The following is a 16,270-nucleotide window of genomic DNA, read 5'->3' as shown; positions in this document are numbered from 1 at the left end:
GAGGAGGAAGGAGGGAGGTGAGAACTCCTGGATTAACTGGAGAACACCTGAGGTGTCTAAGACTGCATTCCTATCACCAGTGCAAAGTGGGCCCAAAATGTAAAATCAGGGATAAAAAATAATTTCTAAAGCTTGAGTTTGAGGCCTGAGACATTTGTATCTCCTAAGCAAATAAGCACTTAGCACAGCACTGGGTATGTAGTAAATGCTCCATAAACGTTAATAATGATCATTACTACCCACACAAGCTTAAATAACAAGTCATCGAGGCAAGATGAGAAAGTAGCAAATGGCGAAAGGCTCAGCAGCACAGCAGCCATGGAAACGCACAGCCCCAGCCTCCTGCTGCAGGGAGCAAGTTGACTGACAGCCCCCAGCCACTGCTCCTGGCCCTGGGCTGCTCTCTGCCAAGTCCTCCATGACTGGAACTCCTCTATGGGCCCCTTGGCTCAGGAGCTTCCTTCTAGCCTGGCTGCAATGCCCGCAGAGCTGCACTGCTGCCTGGAACTCCTCATCCCCCGCCCTCCCTCCTTCCTCCTCTCCCCTGTAGAAGTCAGCCTGCATCTCTGTCTGACACTCCTTCACCTGGTCCTGCTTCCTCCCCTTCACCCTTCACAGGCATTCCCACAGGAAATCTCCTGCACATCTCATCCTGTCTTGGTATCTTCTCAGAGGACTCAACTTCTTCAAGGGGCCTCATCCTGCTGTCCTCGCTGTGGGTCAGAAGTTCACAGACAGCTTCCGTGAGGGAGTCAGATTGGAGAATCAAAGGGAATTAGATGTGCTTGGCGAAGAGCCAGGGTCTTAGGGACACTGCAAGCTCACATGAACTCTGGAGCAGGCGTGGGCACGGGTTCTAGACCGTTTGCCCAAGGTGGGGGCTAGATAGCAGACCCAGTCAAAGAAGCCAGCTCTACCTAGCCTGTTGAGGGGCTTTCGTTAGAGGAATGCCGGGGAACAAAGGAGATGATGAGAGCTCAGGAATTTGCTCTGGAAGCTTTATCTCCCAACATGGAATGCAAAACCCTGTCTTCTACCAAATGAAATCTAAGTTTTAGCAAGTATGTAAGGAGAGATATCTCCTTCCTAACATTACACCATACAATCTAAGCCTGATCTGAGAAACACAAAAGACCTACTGTAATTGCTGCAGAGATGTCCAACTTTTAAAAAGTACCTAGGCTGGCCAGGCGCAGTGGCTCATTCCTGTAATCCCAGCACTTTGGGAGGCCGAGGCGGGCGGATCACTACGTCAGCAGTTTGAGACCAACCTGGCCAACATAGTGAAACCCTGTTTCTACTAAAACTACCAAAAAAAAAAAAAAAAATTAGTTGGGCGTGGTGGTGGGCACCTGTAATTCTAGCTACTCGGGAGGCTGAGGCAGGAGAATTGCTTGAACCTGGGAGGCGGAGGTTGCAATGAGCCAAGATCGCACCATTGCACACCAGCCTTGGCGACTGGGCAAGACTCCGTCTAAAACAACAACAAAAAAAGAAAGAAAGAAAAACAGCATCTATGTTGTAAAAGGGTATGTAACATTTAATTATGAGGAACAGTCAATTTATATACCACTCTGAACCTCAGTCTCCTTCTCATAAAAAGAGGAAATGATACCAGATGGACCGTACGATGCACTGCGGCTCTCCTGGCCTATGGTTTTCAGAATCATTGAACCATGAGCAGTGGCGTCATTTCAAACTTCACTTTCAACAACTAGAAGATGCCAGACTACTTTTATTTGCTGTGCTTGACACTTTTTTTGTCACCAAAAAAAGATTTCTAAACAGATTTATCTTTCTCATGCCATGAGACTTTTAATATCATCTGTTATAAATAATTGCTGTTGACAGCTTATACTGACAGGTGTTTGAGCAGTTGTCAATAATATGCTCATTTTATTGATTCTTTTCTCCCTTATATATCATGACTGAAATTTCAGTAGCTCAGAGTATAAATATTAATTCAGCCATCACTCTTATCTGCCTGACACATGATCACAGAACCAACAGCTGTGCCTCTGATGTCCACATGGACTAAAAGCCACAAGATCGTGAGAGAAAAGAAAAGGGCAACAATGCAGACAGGCTAAATTAGTATTAGGTTGGTGCAAATGTAATTGCGGGCCGGGCGTGGTGGGTCATACCTGTAATCCCAATACTTTGGGAGGCCGAAGTGGGTGGATCACTTAAGGGTCAGGAATTCAAAACCGGCCTGGCCAACATGGCGAAACCCCACCTCTACTAAAAATACAAAAATTAGCCAGTCGTGGTGGTGGGCACCTGTAACCCTAGCTACTCGGAAGGCTGAGGCTCAAAAATCACTTGAACCCGGGCGGTGGAGGTTGCAGTGAGCTGAGATGGCGCCACTGCACTCCAGCCTGGATGACAGACGGAAACTCCATCTCAAAAAAAAAAAGTAATTGCGGTTTTTGTCATTAAAATTGTGAAAACTGCAATTACTTTTGCACCAGCCTAATAACTCAGTGTCATCAAGAAACCCGCAAGAACAGCCACACGTTTCTTTAGAGATGATTCTCAAGATTTCTCCAAAAATAGAGTGAGATGCCAGATCTAAAAATACAAGGAGTACATGAGAGTCTACCTACCTTTCTCCACCCAGCCTCCTCCTCTGCCCGGGTCCATCACACCCGCACCCAAGCTTACACTCTCCCGACAGGAAACAGGGGCATGCTTCCTTCTCTGGGGATATTAACACTTAGGGTCACCCAATAAAGCAGCACAGTCACTTCCCAACCCTGTTATAGTAAAGACCACTAGACACACACCTCATGAGATATACAACCTACAATCAGCTCAAAAGTATGCCTCACTCATAAATGGCTGGGCCAAACTTGCCAGATTGGGGGAAACTTGGGGAAAATGAGAGCTAAAATAAAAGTAAAGTGAAAGAGGCTGGGCACGGTGCCTCACGCCCGTAATCCCAGCACTTTAGGAGGCCAGAGTGGGTGGATCACTTGAGGTCAAGAGTTCAAGACCAGCCTAGAAAATATGGGGAAACCCCATCTCCACTAAAAATAAAAAATTAGCCAGCTGCGGTCAAATGGTCCAGATAGTTTTTGATAAAGACAATAGGAGGGGCTGGGTGCAGTGGCTCACACCTGTAATCCCAGCACTTTGGGAGGCCAAGGTGGGTGGATCACCTGAGGTCAGGAGCTCAAGACCAGCCTGGCCAATATGGCAAAACAAAAATTAGCTGGGCATGGTGGTGCACACCTGTAATCCCAGCTACTTGGGAGGCTGAGGCAGGAGAATCGTCTGAACCCGGGTGGTGGAGGTTGCAGTGAGCCAAGATCATGCCATTGTACTCAGCCTGTGCAACAGAGTGAGACTCTGTCTCAAGAAGAAAAAAAAAAGACAACAGGAGGTGAAAGGTAAGTAAATTAGAAGATCATTGCAGGTGTGTGAAAGGTGTCAGAATCAAAATTCAGTCACATGTTTAAAATTCTAAAATACAGAGCCAGAGAAGGTCATAAAAGGAGAATTCTCACTAAAAACATATCGTACTTTTTGGTATACTCTATATGCAGAATTATATATATTTGTTCGAATTTTTAACTCTTAATAACTTTAATTTCTAGTGAAAACCTAGGAAATAAGATGCTTTTTAGTGTCTGTCACATCTCAGTATTTTGTAGATGTGAACCATTTTATCATTTTAAAAACATTTCCCCAAAACATAATTTTTGTGTGTATTAATAAACCGAAATATATTTAGTCTTTATATAAAACTCAAAAATCCAAGAACAAACTTACATATTTATGTTCAGCAATTTATGTTTCAGTATTTTAACTTACTTATAAATGGCTCGGACATTTTATGAATATCTATTACCCAATTTAACATAACTTTAAGATTTCACAAGTTTACAAATGTTTATCCCATTACATTTTCCTAATGTATTTATTTTTAACAATTTACCTGGATTACCATAGCCAAGCTATCAGTCAAGTGTGAGGCTAGGCTGAAGACTGTCCGTGACCTCAGGCAAGGGTCATAACATGTCTGCACTTCCTGTTCCTCCACACAAAAGCAATGAAGATGGTAGCACCGCCTTGCCCGTCTCACAGGATCCTTACCAAGATGAGATAAAGCATAACTTCCATCCATAGAGTACTAGTTCCCTTGTAAGTCATAAGCTCCTCTGGGGCAGCGTCTAATTGTGATTTATCTTTGGACTCTCTAAATTACCCAGACCAGTGACTTACACGTAGTAAAAATCAATAAATACTCTTTGAATGAATAAATAAGATTTGTACAGCAACTTACTAAATGTTGAAAGATAGAGCACTTTGTATATAACCATAAAAATTTATAAACCTGATTATATATATTATATATATTTATATATTCATATATATTTATATATTCATATATATTTTAATATACTTATATATTCATATATATTTATATATATATATAAAAAATACTGCGTTCTAGAAGAATAAAGTATGACATGGCCATGTAGTAGAATCTTGTGTATTCATTAGACTGAGTTGTTGTTGTTGTTGTTGTTGTTGTGTTTTGACCAAGGAAATTGTTCATGATGTAATGCTGCAGTGTTTAAGATGGGTTGTAGATCAGTGAGAAATGACATTCCCCCTCAGAAACACACATTCCCATACACCTGCTATATTTCCCAATTAGGTGAAAAGAGGGAAATTAACAGAAACAAGGAGGCTCCCAGAGAGAGTGAGTGAGAGACCTGGAGAAGTTTGTCCTGGCCCCTGACTTGCCTGTAGTATTCAAGGGGCTGGTGTCATTCTCTGTCCAGGTAAGGCCTCGTCAACGTTGAGAAAACAGCTAAACCCTTGTAGTGCAACAACCCTTTTAGACTCAGGCGGGCATTGCCAATCTGGAATAATATACACTGGTAATCCATGCGCTTCCATTCGAGGAAGTATTGGAAAGCATCGGCCTCTCCTTGTTCCTGAACCTGCCTCACAATCTACGAGGCCACCTCCATTTCCAGGTAGAAAGCGGAGGCTGTGCCTAGATGGCCCTGAATGACAGCTCCGCCTGCCACTCTCCACTGTCCTAGAAAGCCTGCTTCCCCACTGTCTACCCCGCTCTGATTTCATCCTGTTTCCCAGATGAATCTCAAGCTGTGTTAGTTTGAGACCTAATGTTACAAATCCATGGAGTCTATAATCTCAAATATTCAAAAATGTGGAAGAATCACTGAGGCAGGAGCATCGCCTGAGCCCAGGAGCTTGAGGCTGAGAGTGGGAGGACAAAAGGGCAGGTGGGGAGAAGATCCTCCCTGGTGGCCCCGCAGCGCCTCTGTGGATGGATTTCACGAAATAGTACAAAGGGAAACTGAGGGTCAATAAACGAATGCCCTGAAAACCACCTGGCAAGAAACCCTTGGAAAGTTTCTCGGTAACCTCAGGGGGATACGGGCCCCAGTTTAAAAACCACTCACTCAGAACTCCAGGACTGCAGGTGCTTGCTTAGCATCCAGGCTGCTGACAGAAGCGCTGTTTAGGCAAGACGCTAGGGGGATTTGGGAGCAACCCACCTCTCTAGGTCGATGCTTTTCAAAATGGGTTTCCTAGACCACCTGCATCAAATATTATCTGGTTGTTTATTTAATACGTTTAACATGAAGATTCCTAGGCTCTGTCTCAAATCAGCTGAAAAGGAATCTTTAGGAAGAGGGACATGTGAAACTGTTTGTGGAAGCAATTTATAGCAACGAATGTGCTTTGTTGTTGTTGTTTGTTTGTTTGTTTGTTTGGACAGGGTCTCACTCTGTCCCAGGCTGGAGTGCAGTAGCCCCTCATCATCACACCCATAGCATTCTGCTTTGTCTGAGGCTTCCAAATGTATTCCCTAGTTTCCACCACACCATGGCAGCCCCTCAAGCGGAGGGGCTGGATCTATGTCTAATTCATCGTTGTGGCCACATCCTAGCCACGTGACTAGCACATAGCTGTGCTCAATAGATACTTGTTATATGAATAAATTCATAGTAAGTAGAAGATACAGAAATGAAGAAGGTGGCCGGGTGCAGTGGCTCACGCCGTAATCCCAGCACTTTGGGAGGCCGAGGTAGGAGGATTGCTTGAGTTGAGGAGTTCAAGACCAGCCTGGGCAACATGGTGAAACCCTGTCTCTACAAAAAATAAAATAAAATAAAATAAAATAAAATAAAATAAAATAAAGAAGGGAAGAATGTTTGAGGACCTCCCAAATATAGGATTAGTGCTCAGTCACTAATACACTAAGGAGCAGATTGGCGGTATGGATCACCACAACCAAAAGGTAACCTCCAAACCATTTCGATGGGACCATCACCCATCTATCTACCATCTCTCTATATATGTAATCTATATATGTATATATAATCTATATAGGTAGATAATTTATATATCTATATATAATCTTTAAATTATGCAGTGATAGAAAGGGCAGGATTATGCGATGGCAGAGGGGATTATGCCTTGAGCTTCTGGAACTATGGAATATCAACGTGGAAGACTTGAAGACCTATTTGCTGGGGACCCTCTAAGCCTCCTAGAAAACGGTGACAAGAACTTTGGGACATCTGCGGGGACATCGGATGTTCTGGCGTTTATGAACCAAGCCTGGGGGTGCTGTGAAGTTGTGGTGGTGTTTTCAGCGAGGACAACAAGGCTGCTGATTTGTCACTCAAGTGCCCTTTGGCCCGTTGCCTGGGAATTCATCTTAAAGGTCTCAGTGAAGGAGACTGTCCATTAAAGAGCCCGATTACCCACCAGAAGCCTAATTAGTAACTGAACTTGCCCCTGGGCAAAGAAGAACCCTGAAGCCTGAATTCAAGACAGCAGCAGGGAAAACAGCAATGGTCAGTTACAGCCACCAGGTGGCGCAGGAGAATGCCAAACTCCCAGGAGCGCAAGGCAAACCCACATCCTGGTTCTCCCCTAAGAGACTTCCGTAACCTCAGAAATTTGTCTGGAGGACGGCTTGGAGCCAGACGCCGTTGAAACGGTAACCCAAGACCTTCATTTCACCCTTGCCTCGGTTTTATCCTTAAAATTACACCCAGAAAGTGAACTGTCTGATAGGGCTGGCTCTTGAGAGCCAATTGCTAAATTTTACCCTTGCCTCGGTTTTATCCTTAAAATTACACCCAGAAAGTGAACTGTCTGATAGGGCTGGCTCTTGAGAGCCAATTGCTAAATTTTTAGTCCATCTTTTCTCAAACTCATGGTCAGTGACACCAAGTTGGTAACTTGAAATTGGCCATGGAGGAATATTTACACCATGGAAATCGGCAAATGCTATAAATTAGTTCTTAAGAGGGTTCGTTGTTAAACATTTACCCAACACTCCTGGGTGAGGAGAGACCGCCCATAAATTGTGCTGGGAGGCAAAAGAGTTTGGCGTTACAGTTTGCTTCTGATAATAACTCGGACAAAGTCAAATGTAGCAGCTAAAAACGTTGACTCTGTATTCAGGATTTAGGACTTAAATGTGTACTTTGCCATTTATTAGCTGTGTAGACTTGGGCAATCCATTCTTGGTGCCTGTCTCTTCATCTGTAAAAAAGATATAATTGTACCTACTTAGTAAGGCTACTGGAAGGGTTAAAGGAATCCCTACGTATAAGTCACCTTAAATAACTATACGTGTTAGATATTACTATTACGAAAAGGTGATGAAATTATTAATACCATTAATACAGAAATCATTACAATGTAAACAACAGAGACACACTTGAATTTTAAGACCTTAAAGCCATTCACCAATCTTGTTATATTTGTATATTTAATTTCACATCCTGAATTAAATTTATTTTCTGGAAAGTAACTAAACACATTGCCTGATTTTAATCCAGAACAATAAGCTTTTCACTCTCATACGTTCTCTTTTGAATATTTGGGAAGTAAATTATATATTTCCAGGGTTTTGCTCTAAAGGCTTTTTATTCTCTTTCTTTAAATATTTTGTAAATATCAGAAAGTCAGGTGGGTTTCCCGAAGAGCATGCCATTTAACATGAGTATATCTTAAATTGTCTGAGTCCAACAGAGGTTGCTCAGAAATTGGGTTAATAGAGACTCCAAGTCTCATTCCTCTAATGAGAGGCGAAGGGTTTTTCTCCATGTTTTGGATGGTGGCAGCCTTTGAGAATAAATAGAGGAAATGATCTCTCATAGCAACAGAAGGAAAGTAGAACAATCTAGAACAACTAGACATGTGACTTTCTCTGAAACCACAGAGTAAATAAAAGACTCAGCTTTATGATTTAAAGAGCTTCATCAATTAGGTCTGGATTTTGATTGATAAAAAATTCAGGAGGTCTGCTTACATAAAATTGTGAAAGACTTTTCTAGAAGTTTTGAAGAAAGTTGGGTTGCGACCTATCCTCTGACATCCTGACATTAAGAGTCACCTGGCCTGAGGTCAGAGGAATGAATATTCAGTGACCCACCTATGTCACTTCTAACTGGCAGAAATTAGAAAGCTGTGAAATAAATTGGTCAAAGAAGCTGTCAAACTCATCGCATCATCTATACTTTAAGGCCCAGAACTGCAGTGCTTTCTGCTCCCTCCAGCCACTTACCTTTTTGACTCACTTATTATATTTTAATGAGCCAATCAGACTCGTATGTATTGATTTTCTGTTATTTCTACCCAATAAATACTATAAGATATGCTGTTGAAAAAATTATTTTAAAAACTACAACTACAGGGAAAATAACACTTTTTCAAGGCACAACAATTAACAGGGCATGCGCTATAAATCTGTAATAAATAATAATTTTCTACAAATCAGGCCAGGCATGGTGGCTCATGCCTGTAATCCCAGCACTTTGGGAGGCTGAGGCGGGTAGATCACCTGAGGTCAAGAGTTCGAGACCAGCCTCGCCAACATGGCGAAACCCTGTCTCTACTAAAAACACACAAAAAATTAGCTGGGCATGGTGGTGGGCACCTGTAATCCCAACTACTTAGGAGGCTGAGGCAGAAGAATTGTTTGAACCCAGGGGGCGGAGGTTGCAGTGAACCGAGATTCAGCCACTGCACTCCACTGTACTCCAGCCTAGGTGACAAGAGTGAAACTGTCTCAAAAAAAAAAAAAAGTCCAAGGACATTTTAACGATGCAGACACACTCCAAGTTTCTCACTCTGGAATGCTTGGGACACAAGAAAGTGACAGGGTGCTTCCACAGCAAAAAGGATGCACACTGCTGTTTTTAGAATTCCTTCTGGTGTACGGTCTACTCAGCCCCTCAGGGGAAAAGCATGTGACACTCTCAGTCATATGAGACGACAGCTGTCTTGCTGTCATGGTCATACCCAGAACTATTCTGCCACCACCACAGCTGCTGGTGGAGCCCAGATGGGTGTGTCCATGCATAGACAAGCAGCAACAAAGACAAACAACCGTCATCACAAAGGTGCCTTTCGTGACAGGCAGAGCAAGAGCCACAGGCCCTGCTGGAGCTTTTTAAAATTTAAATAAATGGATATTTTTAAAATAAATACACATGATTGAGCATGTGTAGTATGTAAAAACATAAAGATTAATTTCAAATGTAATGTTTTTATTACTATGTAATCTCACCATCCAGATATAAATCTTATTAACACTTTTGCTCAATTTCCTTCAGTCATGTTTTTGCATGTGTATGTCTCTGTGTGTGTTTGTGGAGAGACTTTTTTAAAAAATTCTCACTGTCTCTATCATTTACTTTGAAATAATTTCAGGCTTATAGAAAGATTGCAAGAATAGAACAAAGAATTCCAATACAGTCTTACCCAGATTCCCCAAATACAAACATTGTCATATTTGCTTCATATCTCTCTAGCTTTCTCTCTCTCTCCTACATACATTACTTTTTTTGAACTATCTGATGGTAAATTGCCAACCTCATGCCCGCTTCCCTTTAAATACTTCCGTGTGGCTGGGCAGAGTGGCTCATGTCTACAATCCCAATACTCTGGGAGGCCAAGGAGGGAGGATTGCTTGGGGCCAGGAATTTGAGAACAGCCTGGGCAACATAGCAAAACCCCATCTCTACCAAAAAAAAAAATTTTTAATTAGCTGAGGTGTGGTGGTGCACACCTGTAGTCCCAGATACTCAGGAGGCTGAGGTGGGAGGATCCCTTGAGCCCGGGAGTTTGAGGCTGCAGTGAGCCATGATCACACATCGAGCTACGAGGTGCACTCCAGCCTGGAGACAGAGCAAGACCCTGAATCAAAATAAAGAAATAAATACTTCTGTGTGTATTCTCTAAAAACAAGACCAGTCTTACATATACCCCCAGATTTGATTTATCAAAATCAGAAAGTTAACATTGAGATTATAGTAGAATTTAATCTACACAGAATTTGTTTAATTTCACTAATTGGCTCACCATTGCTCTTTTAGCAAAATAAAAGATTCTGGTCCAGGATCTAATCCAAGAAAACTTATGACATTTGTACCCTTGGTATCCTTTAATCCGAGTAGTTCTTCAGTCTTTCTTGTCTGGCTTTGACACTTTTGAAGAGTAAGGGTCAATTATGTTATAAAAGAGTTTTGAGTTTTTTGGTGTTTCCTCTTGATTAGGTTCATGTTATGCATCTTGGCTGGAATATTGCAGAAGTGATGCAGTGTTTTTCTTAGTGCAGGAGGCACGTGCTGTGGTTCTGACACACTACTGATATTGTTAACTCTCATCATTTGATTAAGGTCATTCCTACCAACATGTTCTACTGTAAAAGTTGCCATTTTACCCTTTGAAATTAAAAGCTATCTAACAGGGAGCAACTAGATACTATATAAATATCCTGTTAAATCCTTAAAATTGTACTTGTGGCTGGGCATGGTGGCTCACACCTGTAATCCCAGCACTTTGGGAGGCCAAGGCAGGCAGATCTCTTGAGCCCAGGAGTTCAAGACCAGCCTGGGCACCATGGCAAAACCCTGTCTCTACAAAAAAAATACAAAAATTAGCTGGTTGTGGTGGTGTGTGCCTGTAGTCCCAGCTACTCGGGAGGCTGAGGTAGGAGGACTGCTTGAGCCTAGGAGGTTGAGGCTGCAGTGAGCCAAGATTGCACCACTGCACTCCAGCTTGGGTGACAGAGCGAGACCTTGTCTCAAAACTAAAATAACATTTTACTTGCTGTTTTTACCATCCTTTGATGATTCTTGCTGCATCAGTTATTATTATGATGGTATCGAAAGGCAGTTCTCTCATTCCAACATTCCTTGTTTATTAGTTTGAATCCTGCTGTAAGGAAGCACTTTTTATTCTCTCCATCTATTTATTTATGTATTTATTCATTCATTTATATCAATGTAGATACTCATGGATTGTAATTTTATTCTATGAATGATAATCTGCTGCGCTTTTATTTTGATGCTCAAATTGTTCCAGAGTTGGTCAGTGGGAGCCTCTTGGACCTGGTTCCTATGTCTTTGTGACATGTCCCTATTATTCTTTGAGCATTTCTTTACTTACTTGCACAGCAAAATGTTTCATTTTTGGAATCAGCCAACTCTCCAAGGAGCTCTGGTTCCTTTCAGTGGAGGGTGGTGTTTAAAAACCATGCCTGGGCACTAAATGTGCTCACTGCTACCAAATGTCATTGCTTTTAGACACTCTCAGCAAACAGAGCCAGGTATTTGTCTGTGTCCTGAGATTCATATTGATTTCTATAACTACATATTTAAAGCTATGTATTTAGACTGATACCTCCAATTCCAATCCAACACTACAAGATGCTTTGTAGCTTTCTCCCTTCATGTATTTGTAATTCCATTCTTTGATAGTACAAAACCCTGGATTCCATTACTTTGTCAATCCTAGAATATACATAGTTTCAGAACTGCTAACACATAACACTGTAAAAACAAACCTACAAACCTACTAGCTACAATAATTACTTACAGTTTTTGTCTTTAACCTGAGGATATAAAGTCAAATTCTTCTGTTCAAAAATACTTGGTTACTTCCCCATGCTCCCTTTCGGGTGGTGATTGTTTAGTTTAATTTTTTTTTTTTTTTTTTTGAGGCGGAGTCTCGCTCTGTCGCCCAGGCTGGAGTGCAGTGGCGCGATCTCGGCTCACTGCAAGCTCCGCCTCCCGGGTTCCCGCCATTCTCCTGCCTCAGCCTCCCGAGTAGCTGGGACTACAGGCGCCGCCACCACGCCCGGCTAATTTTTTTGTATTTTTAGTGGAGATGGGGTTTCATTGTGTTAGCCAGGATGGTCTCGATCTCCTGACCTCGTGATCCGCCCGTCTCGGCCTCCCAAAGTGCTGGGATTACAGGCTTGAGCCACCGCGCCCGGCCTTATTATTTTTTAATTTGAGACAGAGTATAGCTCTTGTTGCCCAGGCTGGAGTGCAATGTCTCGACCTCGGCTCACTGCAACCTCCACCTCCCCGGTTCAAGCTATTCTCGTGCCTCAGCTTCCCAAGTAGCTGGGGCTACAGGCATGCACCATGACACCAGGCTAATTTTTGTATATTTAGTAGAGACAGGATTTCACCATGTTGGCCAGGCTGGTCTCTAACTCCTGACCTCAAATAATCCACCCACCTTGGCCTCCCAAAGTGCTGGGATTACAGGCGTGAACCACTGCATCTGGCCCTAATTTTTAAAATTTCTTTTTATAGTACACCATCTCTCTATTCATGTATGTTGCAAATATTTCTTTAAACTTATTTTCCACATTTATATTTTGTTTTCAGTACTGTTAAATGGAACTTTTAAAAGATGCATATTATCAAAAGAAGTAATTTTTTTCATGGCTTTTGTTAGAAAATTCTACTATATTTGAAATTAGGTAAATATTCATTCTATTCATCTAGTAGTTTTGTATTTTCGATGTTTACAGTTAATCTCCTTATTCTCTTCTGGAATTTACTTAGGTATGTGCTAAGAAGAAAAATCTAACTTTTTTTCCCACATGTAGTCAAGCATATTTCCCAGGACATTTTTGCTATTTAAAAACTAAATGGCCATTTAAAAAAAAAACAAAAACAAATATTTCTATTTTTATCATCTGTGTTTTCCTATCTGTAAACTGGGTATAACAGTTTCCACCTCATCATTGCATTGCACACAGAAAACATGAACTCAGCTGGGTGCGGTGGCTCATGCCTGTAATCCTAACACTTTGGGAGGCCGAGGCAGGTGGATCACTTGAGGCCGGGAGTTCAAGACCAGCCTCGCCAATATGGTGAAACCCTGGCTCTACTAAAAATACAAAAATTAGCTGGGCGTGGTGGTGCGCATTTGTACTCCCAGCTGCTTGGGAGGTTGAGGCAGGAGAATTGCTTGAGCCCAGGCGGTAGAGGTTGCAGTGAGCCAAGATCATGCCACTGTATTCCAGCCTGGGCAACAAAGCGAGACCCTGTCTCAAAAAAGGAAAGAAAACATGAACTCAAGTCCTGCCAGACTAGTGTTTTTTTGTTTTGTTTCGTTTTTGTTTTTGTTTTTTAGACATGGAGTCTCTCTCTGTCGCCCAGGCTGGAGTGCAGTGGCACGATCTTGGCTCACTGCCAACCTCCGCCGCCCAGGTTCAAGCGATTCTCCTGCCTCAGTCTCCTGAGTAGCTGGGATTACAGGCACTCACCACCACACCCAGCTAATTTTTGTATTTTTAGTAGAGACAGGGTTTCGCCATGTTGGCCAGGCTGTTCTCAAACTCCTGACCTCAGGTGATCTGCCCGTCTTGGCCTCTCAAATTGCTGGGATTACAGGCGTGAGCCACCGTGCCTGGCCCAGTGTATTCTTACATGCAAGGAAAGCACTTTGAAATATAGATTTTGACACCTGACACCCTGAATTAATGTACCAAAGAGAGCTTCAGTTGATTATAACTTACCTGGAGCCAAAATGAAGCACTTTGGGGGAACTATTGACACTGGGATATTCTCGGTCTCTTTCCTCTACATCTTGTTTTTCTCCTTTTGCCAGTCCCTGGATAGGCCATTCCTCAGATACGGAGGAAGAAAAATGAGATCAACTGCAAGACAAGAAAGGGAAGGAAGTAAGTGACGAGCAAAATGTACTAGATTAAAAGAGAAACCTGCGAAGAATTTTACCCCAAATTTCTTCTCTATATGCCTTTCTTTTTTTTTTTTAAATGGAGTTTTGCTCTTGTTGCCCAGGCTGGAGTGCAATGGCACTATTTCGGCTCACTGCAACCTCTGCTTCCCAGGTTCAAGCGATTCTCCTGTCTCAGCCTCCTGAGTAGCTGGGATTACAGGTGCCCATCACCATGCCCAGCTAATTTTGTGTATTTTTGGTAGAGATGGGGTTTCACTATGTTGGCCAGGCTGGTCTTGAACTCCTGACCTCAGAGGGTGATCCACACGCCTCGGCCTCCCTAAGTGCTGGGATTATAGGTGTGAGCCACCGCACCTGGCCTCTCTATATGCTATTTTTATTCTCACATTTATTCCTTACACACACACATTTGTTCAAGAAAGAAATACAATATTGTGGTGTACTGACTCTCGCCTTTATAGACTTATTAAAAATTGCAGATATAACCCCTCGCATGCAATACATAAAACTCCAAGTTGATATTAAATACAAACTAGAGAATGAGTCTACTACTGCAAGATTATCTATTCTGTGGGTCACTTTAAAGGACTAGCTCTCCTGGTACATTTAAATCTACCCAGCTGACAAAATACAAGGTTCACAGTTGGAGAAATTAAAGCTCATGCCACTTCTGTTTGACAGCTGAAAGTCCACTCAGGGAACACTGTAATCATCTAGTTGACCTTCATCCAGAAGGTATTTTATATGTGGCCTTACTAAATAATATAGCAACGCTTTACAACATTTTATGATTACACAGACTTAGGAAAAACCACTGGTTACATTAGGTACTCACAGAGTCACTAAATGGGGGTCGCTGCAGCTACAGCAAAGGATCTATCCCACACAGTCAACTTTACAGGCATTTTCAGCCGCGGGGATGTGGGCCCTTTTCTTCCCTCCCATCTCCACCTACACAAGCATTTGGAAGAGTCTCTGCCAGGGCCAATGATGCTATTATTAGTGAAGCCTCCTTCTTGAAGGGCCTTGTGGTTTGGTGCCTGACTCAAGAGTGGTGAGGTTATGTTCCTTGTATGTCTAATGGCATCAGAACTGTTTTAATGATGTGGGGTCCTTTTGGTTTTGAGGCCAGTTCCTAGCCACCTACAGCCTGCAGTCTAACCTCTTCAGAGGATGTAGAACCCCTTCTGATTTCTTTGGAGTTTAAAGAGATTCTTGAGAGGACGCAGGAGAGAAATGGAGTTGGCGGAATTCTGTCCCAGAGAGTAGCAGGGAAGGAGGTAATAGCTGTTGCCAGGCCCTGAAAGAGAAGAGCTACCTAGTAACTAAGGCTTCCAGGATTCTAAGGGGCTGATTGCAAATTCTGCCTTGTGGGCCCATGCTCTCTGCCATCTCATTTCCACTTTCACAGCTTTCAACACTAATACACCATTGGAGGTGGTCGCACTGCACCCTATATACCTCTCTTTCAAGCACTAATATTGCAGTGGTTCTCCAAGTGTGAGCCCTAGGCCAGCCATAGCAGCATTTCCTGGGATTCCCAGACTGGCTGAAGACTGAGTCAGTAACTCTGGGGTATAGTCCCCCAATCTGTGATTTAAAAAGCCCTCCTGATGATTCTCATGCATACGTAAATACGTAATTTTTTTTTTTTTAGACGGAGCCTCCCTCTGTCTCCCAGGCTGGAGTGCAGTGGCACAATCTTGGCTCACTGCAACCTCTGCCTCCCCAGTTCAAGCAATTCTCCTGCCTCAGCCTCCCAAGTAGCTGGGACTACAGGCGCATGTCACCATGTCCGGCTAACTTTTGTATTTTTAGTAGAAGCGGGGTTTCGCCATATTGGCCAGGCTGGTCTCGAACTCCTGACCTCAAGTGATCCACCCACCTCACTCTCTGAAAGTGCTGGGATTACAGACGTGAGCTGCTGTGCCTGGCCTGATGTATGCTTAATTTTAAGAACCACTGCTGAACTATAATTGTTGATTAATTAGTCTATATTCTCAGCAAGACAGAAAGTTCCTTCAGCATACAGACAAACGTATTTATCAATACACTTAAAGTAAAGACTATTATGACTGAGTGCAGTGGCCCATACCTATAATCCCAGCACTTTGGGAGGACGAAGTGGGAAGATACTTGAAGCCTGGAGGTTGAGACCAGCCTGGGCAACATAGTGAGGCCCCCTTCTCTTCAGAACATAAATAAATGAAATAAATAAAGTAAAATAAAAAATTAGCCAGGTGTGATGGAGCAC

At 42.7% G+C, this 16,270-nt stretch overlaps 1 long non-coding RNA gene across 1 annotated transcript in view; it reads left to right on the top strand.

The window, feature by feature from the left end:
- Window positions 1-6,931: 6,931 nt before the first annotated feature.
- LOC107130557 (uncharacterized) overlaps window positions 6,932-16,270 on the top strand; it is a 39,774-nt gene continuing 30,435 nt past the window's right edge. Inside the window, exons 1-2 of the long non-coding RNA XR_006700296.3 lie at window positions 6,932-6,994; window positions 13,924-13,996. This is a non-coding gene — a long non-coding RNA (uncharacterized lncRNA). The remainder of the gene's footprint in view (window positions 6,995-13,923; window positions 13,997-16,270) is intronic.

The sequence above is a fragment of the Macaca fascicularis genome, chromosome 8, assembly GCF_037993035.2.
Source record: "Macaca fascicularis isolate 582-1 chromosome 8, T2T-MFA8v1.1".
Taxonomy (NCBI): Eukaryota; Metazoa; Chordata; class Mammalia; order Primates; family Cercopithecidae; genus Macaca; species Macaca fascicularis.
This window is presented reverse-complemented; position numbering and strand designations above follow the sequence as displayed.